The following is a 16,484-nucleotide window of genomic DNA, read 5'->3' as shown; positions in this document are numbered from 1 at the left end:
ACGAAGAAGCTGTCTAAAGGCGGAGAGAAAATATGATTTCTCTTCGCGGGCAGATCAATTATCTTTCGAAGGTAAATCATCCGATATATTTTAGCTACGAACTAAAATCTGGCATGGTAATAAATGGTTAGAAACTCCGTGAAAGTGTATGGTTTGCAGCACTGAAACAAACTATCTCGCAGACGGAAGACAAATCACACTCTTGGGAAATCTTGCGTGATTTAGCTTTGCATTCTTTAAGGGAGCAACTTTCTGAGCGCGATGAGACGAACTTGATCTTCCGACTAAATATTTTTAGACTAAAAATTACCGGAGAAACTATGGTGGCACTTTCGTAATGACTTTGACGAAAAGAAGAGTATCAATAACTAATAGTGAGGATCTTTGCAACTCGTCACGCTTTGTAGCAATTTTTGGTAAATAAATAATTGTAAAACTTTATCACACAAGTGACCCTATTAAATCTGATTAATTCATAGTTGACTTCCAAGAAAACAAAAATAACGTGGAAAAAAATTTCTGATTACACTTTACCAAATATATTGCAACTTACAAGTAATAAATTTATCACTTCTCAATAATTTCTATCCAGTGATATCGTACCGACGAGTTCAAAAGAAAAAGAAAGCGGCGAATTATTGTATACGGTTTGGTCGCTCGTTATGGTCCGCAATCGGTTGTCAGCGCAAGTGTAGGTTAAACCACAACAAAAAGAAAGAGAAAATTTCTAAAAAAAAAAAAAAAAAAAAGAAAAGGGAGATGGAAAATTGACGATTGAGAGGACTCTGGTGACTTTTGGAACAGGAAAAGATAACTAAACGTTCAGTCTCATTCGAAAATCTATTTCTCGAAATTATTTTACTTACGTGCAACCGTGGAGAGCGAATGAAGATGCGAAACAACAAGAGAGAAGAGGGGTACCTCGGATATAAAGTAAATATAAAGAAGAATGAATGTACATAGGGCAAACGGAGCTCTGTCAAGCGCAGCTTGTTTCAGTTTCAGATAAACCGGGGGACAAGCTTTTCTTTTCTTCCCTAAGACCATGGGATGCAGGTAAATAGATAGACGAGAAGTTAAAGAGGTAAGATAGAGTGGCGAGGGAGGGATGCTACTGACGAACGAAATGAGGATTTCTAAAAGACTTGTCCTCGGGAATGTTTTCAATTTCCTCGCCAGTTCCTACCCAGGTGCTCCTTCAACTTCGGTTGCCTCTCTCTTTCGCGGTTATAAACGAAATTCCATTCTCAAACCAGATTTGACTCGAGTTTCAATCTGGACGCGTTATTTAACAATCTTTGTCCAAAAATCATTTAAGGATCATTCGAAGTGTAATAAGCCATGTATTCATTAAATCAAATTCAAACACAAACCCGGTTATGTCACGGCATTGTTGTTTTCGAACTTAATTCTAAAAAAAACTTAATTCTAGAAAAAAAAAAAAAGAAACTGAACTAAGTAATTGAAACACACAATTTTAAAAATGAAACGCAAATAAACGCGTATAAAAACATAGCACATGAAAATATAAAACCAACGCAGAGAAATGTAAAAATGAAAACGCACGTAAAACACATCACAAGAAATAAAAATAAAAAAATATGTGGTACAGAGTCATTCCAGATCCATATCGTTTGTTGTGGCTAAAGCGAAGTTCTCAAAAATTCTTACACATAATCATTCGTTTCGATCAGTGAAACTGCTGTATAGGCTAAATGTGTTTATAATCTAATTACGGATTCGTATCAAAAACCTTCGAATGTTTTATTTGCGAAGATACTGAAAGTTGGAAACTGTCAAATTTTTGGGTTCTGTACAAATCTCCCAATTCTATACAATGTATTCGATGTGTACATATATTATTAATATAATATATTACATTATACTATATATTATATTATAATCATAATTATACTATATTATATTTATAATTATATTATATTATATATTATATTATAATTATAATTATATTATATTATATATTATATTATAATTACAATTATATTATATATTATATTATAATTATAATTATATTATACTATATATTATATTATAATAAAATAAAATTAATATATTAATAATGTGTCAATTAATTATATATGTATATTTATAGTTATAGTTATATATATATATATATATATATATATGTATATGTATAGTTATTGCATATATATGTAAATGTATATAAATTGAAGAAATCATATAAATAGAAATGAAGAAATTATATAAAATAGAAATCTATTTTATGATAAAATATCTATATTATAAAAATCAATGAAGTTATCGAAGTTCGTCGAAGGTTTCTTCAATGTTGAAGACATTGAAAAATTTAAAAAAAATCTATACTATGTGAAATTGTGCCTGAGAGGTGAGGTATATATAATAATAAATCACAAAAATATTCGACACTCACCGCAAGAAATTTTCATAGATATATTGTATGCGTTTCACAATATTGCGGCGTCAATGAAGTTCCAATATACTCATAAATATTTCTGCGAGTGTTTAAACACTTTCAGGTGAGGCTTTGTTTGTTGCGTCAATGTGTACATACACGCACGCAAAGATTTCAAACAGTCTAAACAGCGAATAATAAATTAATTATACAGGGACATAGGAGAGACAGTAAAGGGGGACAAGTCAAAGAGCTTCTAAGTATTAAAGCGCCAAAGGGAAGTTAGTTTCTGTATAACTTAAATTAGTTTTAAACACGTTTATTGCATTATGAAGGGCTTCTTCTATTTAAGCTTTTCTGTCTCCTCGACTTTTATGCATTCAAAGTGGCTCGGTAGCTAACCGAGTAACAGCACGAATGCGATTTTGCAATTCAATAGGAAAAAAAAAAAAAAAAAAAAAACAGAGAAAGAAAAAGAAACGTGTGTCATTAAAAGTTATTTAATTTCTGCAATCTCGTCTCTGCGGACATTCATTCCGTTGCATCAGGAATGGACTATTCGTTATTCCAACAAACGTCAACTTTCATCGAATGATACTGATAAAATTTTTTAATTTGCTCGTCGCATGCAATGCTGTTTTATGAAAAAAAAAAAAAAAAACAGGACAGCTGTGACTTTTTCTCTTTTTAATGTTTCCAATTGAAAAATGCTCGAGTAATAAAATATCTCTAAACACAAACGTTCTCTGAAAATTTTTAGAGAATGTTTACGCTTACAATTATTATTATAAAGTTACATTACAACATTGCAAAGCTGCTTCAGTGTTTCCTGAGTTACTCATTATGATAAAAAGCAATGTTGCGTCGCTTAATTTTTCCAAGAATATCGCCAGAGATCTGTAATGAGTTACAGTGGGTGTGAAAGGTATTCGTACAGTGACTAATTACGACTAAAATGTTGAATAATAATATTTATTGAGCAATATTTTTTAAACAAACATGATACATCTATTCTCTAATGTCTGAAGAACAACAATATCAAATAAACAAAAAAAATATTCATATTGTTTATATAAACATCAAGAAAAATGAACGCGTAATAAATATTCGTAAAGTTGTCTATTGTCATTATCAAGTGTACAAGAAATTTATAATAGAAACAAACATTTATAATAGAAACAATAAATAATTGTAAAATTAACATTTATAATTAGTATTTAGTAGAGTTTCCCTTTGATTTTATTATTGCAGCTAGCCTTCTAGGTATTGAATTAATTAAATTAGATGTGATTTTATTAGCGATATTCCATTCGTTGATCAAAGCATCTTCTAAGTCTGTTTTAGATGAAATTGTATGTTTTCGAACAAATGTTCAATAGGGTTAATATCTAGTGTTTCTAAAGGTGCTGGCGTGTTGTATGCAATCCACAAATATCATGTGAATGAAAGAAGCGATTGGAGTTCACACAGTTACGTGAAAACACTGATGGAGTTTTGGAGCAGGGTCATCTTCACGGATGACAGCAAATTTAACATTTTTGGCTCCTTTACAGTGTGAAGAAGAAGAAGAGGAGGAGAGGGGGAAAAGAAAAAAAATGAAGAGTATAAACCTCAGAACTTACAGCCGACAATAAAATATAGTGGTGGTTCAATATGTGTTTGAGGCTGCATGTGTGTCGCAGGTGTGAGTGAATTGCATTTGATTGACGGAACAATGGATCAAAAGATGTATATTAATATTTTAAAAACTCATCTGCGTTCAAGTGATGAAAAAAATGGATACTGAAAACAATTTTTGTTGATGCAAGATAATGATCCTAAGCATACCGCTTACGATACAAGAATGTGGACTGCATATAATAACGCCAGCACATTTAAAAACATTCCCCGCAATCATCAGATTGAACATTTGTGAGATTATCTGGAACGAGCAATTCGAGAACATACAATTTCATCTAAAACAGAGTTAAAAAATGATTTGATCAACGAATGGAATAATGTCACTAATAAAATCACATTTGGTTAATCCAATTTAGTTAATTCAATAGTTAGAAGGCTAGCTGCAATAATGAAATTAAAGGGAAACCCTACTAAAAGCTAATTATAAATATTACTTTTATAATTATTTGTTGTTTCTGTTATAAATTTCTGTTTAAATTTCTTGTACACTTGAAAATAACAATAGAACTGTACGAATACTTATATACGCGTTCATTTTTCTTACATAAATATTTTAATAAAAATTTCTTATATAAATATTTGTATTCTTATATAATTATTATTTTTATAATGATATTTATATAAACAATATGAATATTTTTTTTTGTTCATTTGATACTGTTGTTCTTCAGACTTTGGAGAATAGATGTGCCACGTTTGTTTAAAAAATATCGTTCAATAAATATTATTATTCAGCATTTTAGTCAGCGATTAGTCACTGTACGAATACCTTTCACACTCAGTGTAAATTAAAGTTGCAATGGCGTAGCAAAATTGTCCCGCAGAATCTTCGTATTTTCCACCATCGTAAATTGTCCCGCGATATTTTCGAAACATCCGGAACAGTTTGGACCGTTTAACAGTGTTTCTACAATGTTTCAATCCCCTCCCCGAAGCATTTTCAAACTCGTGACAGTATTGTAAAATGCCTCGAGTTATTCCGTAACACGTTTCCATAGCGCTTTCAGTATTTCGACTGAATGTTGTAACAACAGAGGGGCAGGGAATAACAGCAGACCTGTACAAAATATATAGGATAGCAAAAGCAATTTCATCTTGGCTTATGACATTTGCCTCGATTTCCAACCGTTCCATCAATGTATCTCACCTTGAATGCATGGGATAGTTCGTACTGGCTCAACAACGTTTAATCAGCCGAGGAGTTGGTAATATTTCCTTGTATCTGACATGTTCGATTGATTCGCCGGCAGACTGTGTGTGCACGCTCGCGAGTGAGATGATGAAAGTTTTCCCGATGAAAGTCGGATAAAGGAATTTACTTCAAAAAGAAATCTTGTTTCGTTGGTAAATGCATCGGGCAAAAGGCTGCGCATTTCTCTTAAGGAACGAACATATGCCAAAGCAGTTTACTGCCTGTTCGATGGAATTCTATCGCCGCGAATTCTATATACGCGATACTTCAAACGGCAACTGCTTATACATTTTCCTTTCCGCTGATTTTCAATTTGATAGGGGATTAAAAGCAGAGAAATAAAAGGCAACGTCTAGAAAGACTGTACCGTCACCGATTTGAATGCTATTTTTCTCTGTACACGTGATAATGCTCGGCCTGTTTTTCGAGTTATTTACGCAGCATCGAGTTTCTTAATATTTATATGTAATATAATATTTATATCACGCGAATGAACTTGAGACGCCTTTTTTAAACAATTTTTCTTCTTTTTTTTTTATACCGATATTTATTCCAATGTATGTCACAGTGCCTTATGTTTAGATTGCGTGTTAATATTGTGGAAAGACCTACTTGTCGCCTGTGCTGCTCTCTTTTCTCTTTTTTATTTGATTTTAGTATACAGTAGACTTATGAATTTAGCAAGGCGAAATACAAGAATATCCCAGTTTTTCATACAATAGATTTTACAAAATTGAAGTTAAAATATCTCCTAAACTGATGATTTTTCGACATACGTAGATTAATACTCTTTATGAAGAATGTCGAGCTGCATCGATCAATGGATCAAAAAATATATCATTCCATTTTAAAACATTCAAAGTCATCTCGATATTATTCCAAAATATAGCAAGTAATATATTCATCCGATTAGCTTCCTCGCACACAATGAATTTCATTTCAAATATTTTTTTTATAAAATCACTAGAAAGCGAGTTATTTCATTCTTTATAGAGAATATCGAATGTCGAATTGCATCGATTAATGGATAAAAAAATACACCGATTTCTATTTAAAACAAAACTCAAAGTCATCCCGAGAATATAAGCGATATGTTTTCCATATGTTTGAAAATACAAGTGAAACATATCCATTCGATTAGTCACCTCGAACAAAATAAATATCGTTTCAAACATTTTTTTTTTTTTTTTTTTTATAAAATCACTAGAGTTATTTCCGAACATTCTGATTGCCTCACAGACAGAGCCTGTATCTGAAACTAAAAGAAAAACTGCCCCCATTATATGTATAGGAAAAAATTGTTTAGAATATAATATCGTCGACAGCATATTTCAAGAACATTCAAATCGGTGTGGACGTAACTTTCCCAGATTTTATTTTATTTTACCAAAATGAAAATTCGCAGACGTTCTTGGCCCCACAAATGGGACGAGATAAATAAGGCGAACATTTACAAATGTACAGTCGAAATCGTAGGCATTATCTTCTTAAGACCTAGACTCTCTCACCATTAAAAACAAAATTCCAACTTCCCACGAGTTACAGAGGAAATTCATAGGACGAACGCGAAAGTAGACGGAACTGCGGCAAGTTTCACAGGGTAAGCTTTTAAAACACAGAACACGTAGATGGATACGTCAACGCCGACAGTTTCATTGAAAGTTCGAAACTTTGGATTTCGAAAAAGATGAGTTTACGGTGGAAGTTTGCCCGAACGTGGCTGGTACAATGGTTGTTGGAAATTCTAATTTTCAAGGTGGGAGTAGAAAACAGTGGCGGGGTGTCGAGCGTGGAAATGAGGTTTCACCGATAGGCAAACGGTAACGAAATACAAGTACAATTACAATTACGATTAAAGTTGCAAGTACGTTCGAGTCAATCGGTAAGCGTTTAAACGAAACGCGCGGACCCTTTATTTTCCCTCAATGCGACGTGCCCTTTGTTTGGAACTTGCCTTTTAAATTCGAAACAATCATTGAAACGTAAAGTCAGATTTTCTTTTTCTCGGATTTTTCATCCCGGTCGACGCGAACACTATCCTCTTGTTACGTTCACCACCGTGGAAACCTTATACATTCGAGCTGGAAATTAAATTCGTAACCATGAGCCGTGCACGAGGATACTTGAAAATTTAAATTAGCCAGACGAACCGTGGAAAAGCGAATTTCATATAGAAATCGGTATATTAATAATGAAAACACCGACAGATGTATTTATACGAGCCAATGTAGATTTGGCGGTAGTTTTACCGGAAGGGAAGAAGGACGGCACAGCCTTCTACATCCAAAATATTCGCACGTCATTCGGACGTCAAGTGTGCACGGAGAACAGGAAATTTGCATTTTACGCCAAAATTTAGCATGTGAAAGGAAAATATTTCCTTTTTTTTTTTTTTTCATTTTTCTCTTTATTCGTTCCCGCGACACACTCGCTCTTGGTCATCGTTATTCGACGAATCCCCAGCTTTCCGAGTCGCCAGAATACATTTCCCGACACTCTCCGACGAAAAAAGGAAGAAGAGAAGAAAGATCAAATGAAATTTCGAAATGAGACGAAAACCGGATTTGAAATTTCCGAGAAAGAACGCTTAAGTCAAGGGGGCCGGATGGTGTGAAATTTTCAAAAAATCGATTTTTTTGTTTTGTTTCGTTTTAAATAGTAGTTTGAAGTCTTAGAAATTAGATACAAAAGATCTTGTCCTTTAAAACGACTTATTTTGGGTATATATAATAGTAAATCCGCGGATACAAAATAATTGAATCTGCATCATTGTTTACAACTTTAAGCAGTATTAATGAAGTATAAATCGTGTGAAATATTACTTTTTGAATCGAATATCAGACTTGGATTCGATTTAGTTGCGAATTGTGAGCCACGATATATCAGTAAAAATAGTAGGTAAAAGATACATATGAAAAATGACGTTCTGAAATTTTTAACGCGTTTTTCTCTAAAAACTAGATTTTTTGAAACGGTGTGCAAGATATCTCGGAATCTAACCAACCGATTACTGTGAAACTTGGTGCGTATCTTTAGTGTAACATTTACTAGGGATTGTCGATCGAACATTTTTTAATTTTTAACAATTAAATTTCGAAAAATATAAACAAAAAAAACGTAGAAAGTTTTTGGCATAAATTCGACACATCAAAAACAAATAGATGCTATTTTCATAATTTTCACAGAAATGAAAATGTTGGATCGTCAATCTCTAGAGAATATTGTTTACTTTTGCAATGTAAAAAAAAAGTTAAGTTAAAAAGATGCCGTTAAAAAGTTAAATAAGAGCCTTTTTTTTCCTTTTTTAATGTTGCTTTTTATAGTTCATAATGTATTAAAATAAACCACAAAAGCTCATGTCAACCAAGTATGTAGTTTTTTTTTTTTACTAGTCCTTTAAAGTATACGTAATTTTTAGGCCCATCGGACTGTCCGGTCCCTTTTAAATCCACGCTGTTGTTTATTAAATATCTTTAAAAACGAACATTCACTGAAAGAACTTTAAATATCAACTGTGCCGTTACTTTTGTTATTCACAAAAATCCGTCTCTTATCGGCAACGTGATTCGAGAAAAAGTTAAAAGTTAATGGCTGGTAATGGTTCAACATGGCTGGCCTTTGTCCCCTGGTAATAAGAGCTACAATTGTTAAAACGTTTCTGCAAGAATTGCCGATCTCGCGGACGTTCATTGAAATAACAGTATCGAGACCGCGAATGGAAAAAGGAGGAAAGAGAAAAGAACAGAAGGAAGGAAAAAGATTGAAATACAGCTTTATAATCGCGTTTCTTGCGAAAACACGAGCGAGCACATTTTCGGGCATTTCGAGATGACAATATGGAAAAGGTTTCTACACCGCGAGCACTTCCTTTGCTACGAAAAGTCGTTTCGTCTCTTTGTCACCTCTGCAATTCTGATGTTTTTTAACTTCGATCCTTCGGTCAGAGAAATTCGCGAATCAAAGAGCCACCTACACCATCAAAACTTCATTGAAAGACAAAACAAAAAGTTACGCGTGTATTCGAACATACAATGCGAAGTGAACTCACATGTGGAATTTTAACACAAAAAAATATTTTACCGAGTATTTGTATGTAGAATAGAAAAGAAAGTAAAAATATGCGGTGTTTCGCAGGATATTTTGGCTCACCCAAGAAAATTCTATCACCATGTTACTATTTCTGGCAGAAATTGTTTCCGCGAAGTCAGTTTTGCATCGCAATTAATTTAAATGAAAAATTATCGATACTTTAGATTGTTATAACTTCGTAACAATATAGTTTATCTCATTTTAAAGCACAGAACTTCTATTTTGACTATTGTGAATCCTTTCCAAGGTATTTTAACATCATGCGTAGCAAATGAAAAGTTCTTTTCCTTAAAAAGGATTGTAAACGTTCAACACGCACCGAAAACACAGCGAAAAGTTTTGTTTAACTTACTAAATCTGTGATGATCTTCAAGATTAAAGTTTCCCCTCTACAACGATTCCTTCGAACTTGTTGTACGACTTTTCTTCGTCATTTTATTGAATTTTGAACATTAGAATTAAACGACAAACGCTCAAAAAATCCTATAAAATTCAATAAAATTGCAAAAAAAGAAAAATCGTACAGTAAAGTTTAAAGGGTCGTTGTAAATAAAAAATTCCAATTTTCGAAATTATGATGGATCAAGTTACAAAAAAAAAAATTTTTTTAACAAGTTTTTAACAGATGTTTGAATTTTTACAATTTTTAAGAATAAAAGTACTTTCTTCTCCGCTGCGTAGAAACATCTTTGAAATAAACCAACTCAAGATAGTCAGAGTGAAAGCTTTACGCTCTAAAATGAGACCAAGTGGATTGTACAATTGAAAGATATTCAACAATTTTTCATAATTATGTCGAGTTATGCTCTTTACAGTATTTATTAACATTGGAACTATCAAAGAGGTCGAAATAATCAATTTACAACTAGAATTTTTATTAAGAATTTTATAGACAGTGTGAAACACTGTACAATAGATAAACGAAAGCTTGTATCTTAAATTGCACTTTAATGTTTCACTATTTTCTTACTTTAATGCCTCTGATGGAAGTTCTAGGTTTCAGTCGTCGATAATTCCAGCGTTGACGTCAGTCAAGGAAATAAACGCGAGCGACACTCATCCATAAAACATAAAAAAAATTGAGGGACTAGTCACGTGAATGAAAGGAAAAGAGCTTCCTCTCCGAGGGAGGCGAAGTTACTGTTCCCAGTGGAGGGTTGATAATTGACCAATAAATCAGTTCGCTTAAATAGAAAAGTTGGAATAACAGGTTCTCTAGACCCTATGGGTCCAATCTTGGACTCAGCAGTCGAGATGCGAAGTTATTCCGGTCGCGTGTATTGCTCTTCTTGGTAGTCTTCCCAGCCCACAGATACCCAACCCGTATACGTATTCACCGCTCGCGAATAAACCACCGGCACCGATGGTCGTACGCACGCGACTGTCTCCAGGAAATATTGCGTTTCGTGGTATAGTGTGCTGGTGGATCCCGAGAATACGAACGTTGGAGGAAAGCAGGGCGAGGAATAATCGTTCAGAGGAATAATCGACAGGATTGATCTTGGGATTCGAAGGGAATCCCGGGCGAACGATAGGGTCGAACTCGGACCAGAAGATAAGAATAGTTGGCCTGGTAGCTGATGGGGTAACGGTTACGTCAATGCTCGGTTATAGTCACACCGAATGTTAACACGTTGCCATCGAATGGGGTTGAAGAAGACAAAGCACGGTATCGATTCTTACCGTTTGTCTGTGATAGGAATAAAGAAGAGTTGAAACGTATGGCACGAAGCTTACCAACGTAGTTCTGAATTGTGTCAGTGGGAACGGAAAAGTAGGTAGGAATGAAAAAGTAACGAGCATTGAACGTTAGATGTTATAGAAGCTTGTAGAATATCGAAGATACATCGATTCGTTGTTCGAGAGGAGAAGAGAAAGGACTGATTTATGAAACTGACAATGCAGAAAGAAATTTAAGAAACGATGTGTATTGTTACGCTGCGCAAGAGAAAGCGTAGTAATATATACAAATCTGTAAAGAATTCCCGACAGTACGATTGAATCTGTTCGAGATAGAAGGGAACGTGTTCTTTCGTCATTTAATCGGGAGATGTACTTTCTGGAAGCTTGCCCGGATTAAATGAAAATGACATTTCGCGATATTTGGACGTCACATGTGGAGAGGTTTTGCCTGCAACTCGCCCAACACGTAAAACCACCGCTGTGGTAAGAATAAAACAGCGGAACTTAGTTGCCTGCGGCATATAACTCGTCTCTTCTTGCTCATTTTTCTGTCTTGCAAGATGCGAGGAGGCACTTATACGAGACATCTATTGCTGTTTCAGAGCCGCTCGACGAGCGAGTGTGCTTGACGTCAAGAGCCTCGGCGAGAAACACACCAACAGCATGACTCACGGCTTTTACTTAAAGGTGTAATCGATATTTCGATTCCAGGACGTCCGAAGATAATTGCGCTCGTTACAGGCACGAGAAATTTTATCGATTTCCAGTCCCGTTTTCAAATGTAATCGTCCGTTCACGCCGTCCAATCACCGATTCCATGCCCGCTGATCTCTGATTGGCGATTAACTTTCTGATTGGCGAATAAAACGCTCGACGAATAAATGTATAATTAATAAATATTTCAAACCCGGTGCCCGTAACATCGACATCTCGCGACTGATGAAATGAAATTTCTTTAGATTTTTGATACATAAATTACGTTAGCGTATTCTGTTACTAAAAATGATGAACGTTCGAGACGCAAATAAATACGAATCTGGAACTTCGATACCTCCGATAGCTGTGAGAAACAAATTTAACGATACAGAATACTATTTTTGGCGGAGAAGGCCGGAAATCAATAAATAATAACGCGTAGGATATAGGTCGACTGATTGATCGATAAACCAATATAGTCCGTTCACCATAGATAAGCAAAAGCTTGAAATAATGATCTTACGAATAGGGTATTTTCCCCCTATTCTCTTGAGCTTAGAATCTTTTTACTTAGCGTTCGTATCAAATCGACACCATCAATATTAAATATTAAACAGATTTTTAACATATCCGAAATTCAAAATAGAGATATTCCATGGCTCGAAATAAGAACTGGAAAATCAAAACTAACGAAACGAGAAATTAAAGCCACTTAATGTTTCATTATGTAATCGTTATGATATGTCGCTTTCATGAGAACTGGTAACGTTTGAGCTTAATTATTAATAATTCTCTGTTTTACGCATTAAATGCATCTTCCATTACGTAGTCAACAGGAAAATGTTGAATGTTTGTTGTGTGTAATATACGTGTATAATATTCTTTGTCACCCTAAACAAATTTTCACCTAGTTTCATATTCAGTCTAGCATAATCAACTTCCTACTTAATGAAACAAAGGCACAATTATTGAACGAAATTGTTGCGGAAATAACGATATGAATAATAATGAGACCATCAATATGCGAACGAATAATTTGATTGACAAGCATGTGCATCACTAAAACTGTTTGATCTCAGCAGTTGTTACTAATCGATTCACAAATTTGTTTTTGGAATCGATAGTTACAACAACAAAAAGTAACACTATTATTGTAAATAATTTCGACGAAGCAAATTACTTTAATATCACGCTGTAATATTATATTGTAGAATCTATTATGCAAATAAGTATTTTAACGTACCTAACATTTCTCAGAATTACTCTACGTCCATGTTACTAAACATTAACTATTCAAAAACATAATATTGTACAATATTAACAACCTCAGTACTGCGAACTCCTCATAATATTTTGCTGCAATTTCTCAACGTGTTTGATGAAACATTAATTTAGTCAAGTCTTAATAACACCATTAATTTAGAGGAAATATTCATATTAGTTCAACGAATAGATGCACATTTTAAACTGAATGAATAATTTAAAAAAAATGAATAATTTAAACATTTTCATTAAACGATATACACATATGCAAGGATTATAATTCGAATGATTATAATTTCAACGAAAACAATAGATATTGAAAATAAACCATTGAAACGAATGAAATAAAGGAATGAAATGAATGGTGATACTTACTGGTGAAGACTGGCAAAGTAACTTTACGTATGATGTATGAGAATATGAGACGGCCAGGAAAGCAAAACTTAGGCGATTTGTTCCAGAATCAGCTTACTTCTCATCGAATCAACGAAATACCTAAAAATTTGGAAGATTATTAATAGAACGCAGCGTTCACGATTTTGAATTATTTTTTATATACATATGTATATATATGTGTATATATATATATATATATATATATATATATATATATATGTATATATTATACAATATTTATAATTTACCAAATTTTATTTTATAATTATATATTTTTATATTTATACAAATATATATATCACACATATGTATTCTATATGTTTTCTACGATGAAAAATTATTTTTTTAATTAATGTTAATGTTTACCTTCGTGTATAAAACTATTACACTTCATTAAACAAATTCAAGCAATTTTCACGTATCGTTAAAATGTTCAATGTTTAAACTCAAGAAAAATCATACAGTAGATTTTAACGACCGTCATCGAGCAACAAAAACTTTTCCAACAATCTCGCACTGATCACGGCTATTTTTTGCCATTCTTTCGTTTTCATATTCAAAAAACAAATGACGTTTGTAAGTAAACAGAATTCATGATTTCTAACGTTTGCACTGCACAGTACACGGTATGTTACTTGTTTGCTTCAACCTAACATTTTTATGAATGCTTCCGTTTCGAATCATTTTATAATAGATTGTATTGTACTTGAATAAACATAGTCTATATACGCGACGTACTGAAAAAACTTTGCGTGTTTCTACAAATTTTTCACTCATTCGAAGTACAGATATAAAAATTAATTGACCCTCATCTACTCGATTTCCGATGTTATTGTTCGGCATTTTACACACATGCATTATCATTTGTTCGGAAAATTGTTTGTTACGTATTCAAGCGGTAATTAAACGCGGCGTAAAAGAAACAACGTGAAAATTTTACGTCTTTTATCACGCACCGACGCTTCCAATACTGATTTTCGTGAACTGGCGCTGGTATCGACAAATTGTGCAAAGGATCATGGGAAAAATATTGCTAAACGAATCAATCACGTAAAGTGCATAGGTAATACGTGGATGTATAATATACAAATAAAATGTTAATAAATAGTGATTTCAAACGACTGTTTGATAAAATTATTATTAATAATCGCTGTATGTTATTTTCATCGCATAAGATAATCAAATTTATATTAATTTTTGCTTATAAAGTTATAATTATATCGTGTTTTGACGAATGATGTATCTATGAAGAAATCATAGGGGATCATGGGAAAAATATTGCTAAACGAATCGGTCGCGTGAAGTGCATAGGTAATACGTGGATGTATAATATACAAATAAAATGTTAATAAATAGTAATTTCAAACGACTGTTTGATCAAATTATTATTAATAATCGCCGTATGTTATTTTCATCGCATAAGATAATCAAATTTATATTAATTTCTGCTTATAAAGTTATAATTATATCGTGTTTTGACGAATGATGTATCTATGAAGAAGTCATAGGGGATCATGGGAAAAATATTGCTAAACGAATCGGTGAAGTGCATAGGTAGTGCGCGGATGTATAACATACGAATAAAATGTTAATAAATAGTGATTTCAAAAGACTGTTTGATCAAATTACAGTTAATAACCGCCGTATATCATTTTCATCGCATAAGATAATCAAATTTGTATTAATTTCTGCTTATAAAGTTATAATTATATCGTATTTTGACGAATGATGTATCTATGAAGAAATCATAGAGGATCATGGGAAAAATATTGCTAAACGAATCGGTCGCGTGAAGTGCATAGGTAGTGCGCGGATGTATAACATACGAATAAAATGTTAATAAATAGTGATTTCAAAAGACTGTTTGATCAAATTACAGTTAATAACCGCCGTATATCATTTTCATCGCATAAGATAATCAAATTTGTATTAATTTCTGCTTATAAAGTTATAATTATATCGTATTTTGACGAATGATGTATCTATGAAGAAATCATAGAGGATCATGGGAAAAATATTGCTAAACGAATCGGTCGCGTGAAGTGCATAGGTAGTGCGCGGATGTATAACATACGAATAAAATGTTAATAAATAGTGATTTCAAAAGACTGTTTGATCAAATTACTGTTAATAACTGCCGTATATCATTTTCATCGCATAAGGTAAATGGTAAGATAAATCAAATTTGTATTAATTTCTGCTTATTAGGTTATAATTATAGTACGTCTTTACAAATGAAGTATTTATGAAGAAATTTATGGTTATAAATTTTTCAACGTCAATGTATGAATATACGTATTTTAATTGTTATTATTATTAATAGCTATGATATAATAATAATTTATGAAAATATTTGAACTCTTATAGAAATTCTCTTCATATTATGTACATGTATATACACTCGTTCAAAAATCTTAGCACACTTTTATTTCTAATATTCAATACTTATCGTGGATTGTCATATATTATATTGAAATACAATTAAATACAATTAAAATACAATAGTACAAAATATATACAATATGTGATAATATATTAATATATTAACAGAGTCTTTATTGTATAAAGTATGTTTTGTATTTATTATATTTAATTCTATTGTATATATTATATTTATTAGAAATACAATAATTTCTATTGTATATTGCATATTGTGTATATCATTTATACTTTTATATTGTATTATTTGTATCGTAAATATTGTGTTTAATTTTTAATTTATATTTATTATATTTTTATTATACAAATATAGTATTTTAGAGTTAGTATTTTAAAGTTTCATTAGCACTCTAATGAGAATTGTCATGGTCATACTGGTAAAGTTTAAAAGAAACCTGAAAATGTGCATAGAAACTACATATTTAGTGTAAATGTATATCTCAAGAGACTATAAAATAATTTAATTTAAATAATGAATTATTTATTGTATTAGTAAATTTGGTATTTAGCAGTGAATTTTGTAATGTTTACATACATTTTTAAATTTTATCAATGTAATTGACACAACAAAATTTTAAAATGTTCCGTGTAATACATAGAAAATACTTTCACGAGTTATGACTTAAAATACTGAACTTGTTATTTTTGAAG

At 32.3% G+C, this 16,484-nt stretch overlaps 1 long non-coding RNA gene across 1 annotated transcript in view; it reads right to left on the bottom strand.

Annotated features, from left to right (window-relative positions):
- Positions 1-1,372: 1,372 nt before the first annotated feature.
- Positions 1,373-16,484, bottom strand: part of LOC122527536 — a 77,186-nt gene continuing 62,074 nt past the window's right edge. Inside the window, exons 2-3 of the long non-coding RNA XR_006306360.1 lie at positions 13,374-13,493; positions 1,373-1,411 (exon numbers count right to left, since the gene is read on the bottom strand). This is a non-coding gene — a long non-coding RNA (uncharacterized LOC122527536). The remainder of the gene's footprint in view (positions 1,412-13,373; positions 13,494-16,484) is intronic.

Source organism: Frieseomelitta varia, unplaced genomic scaffold, assembly GCF_011392965.1.
Source record: "Frieseomelitta varia isolate USP_RPSP 00005682 unplaced genomic scaffold, Fvar_1.2 scaffold_224, whole genome shotgun sequence".
NCBI lineage: Eukaryota > Metazoa > Arthropoda > Insecta > Hymenoptera > Apidae > Frieseomelitta > Frieseomelitta varia.
The sequence above is the reverse complement of the archived record's forward strand: the minus strand, read 5'-3'. Positions and strand labels throughout refer to the sequence as shown.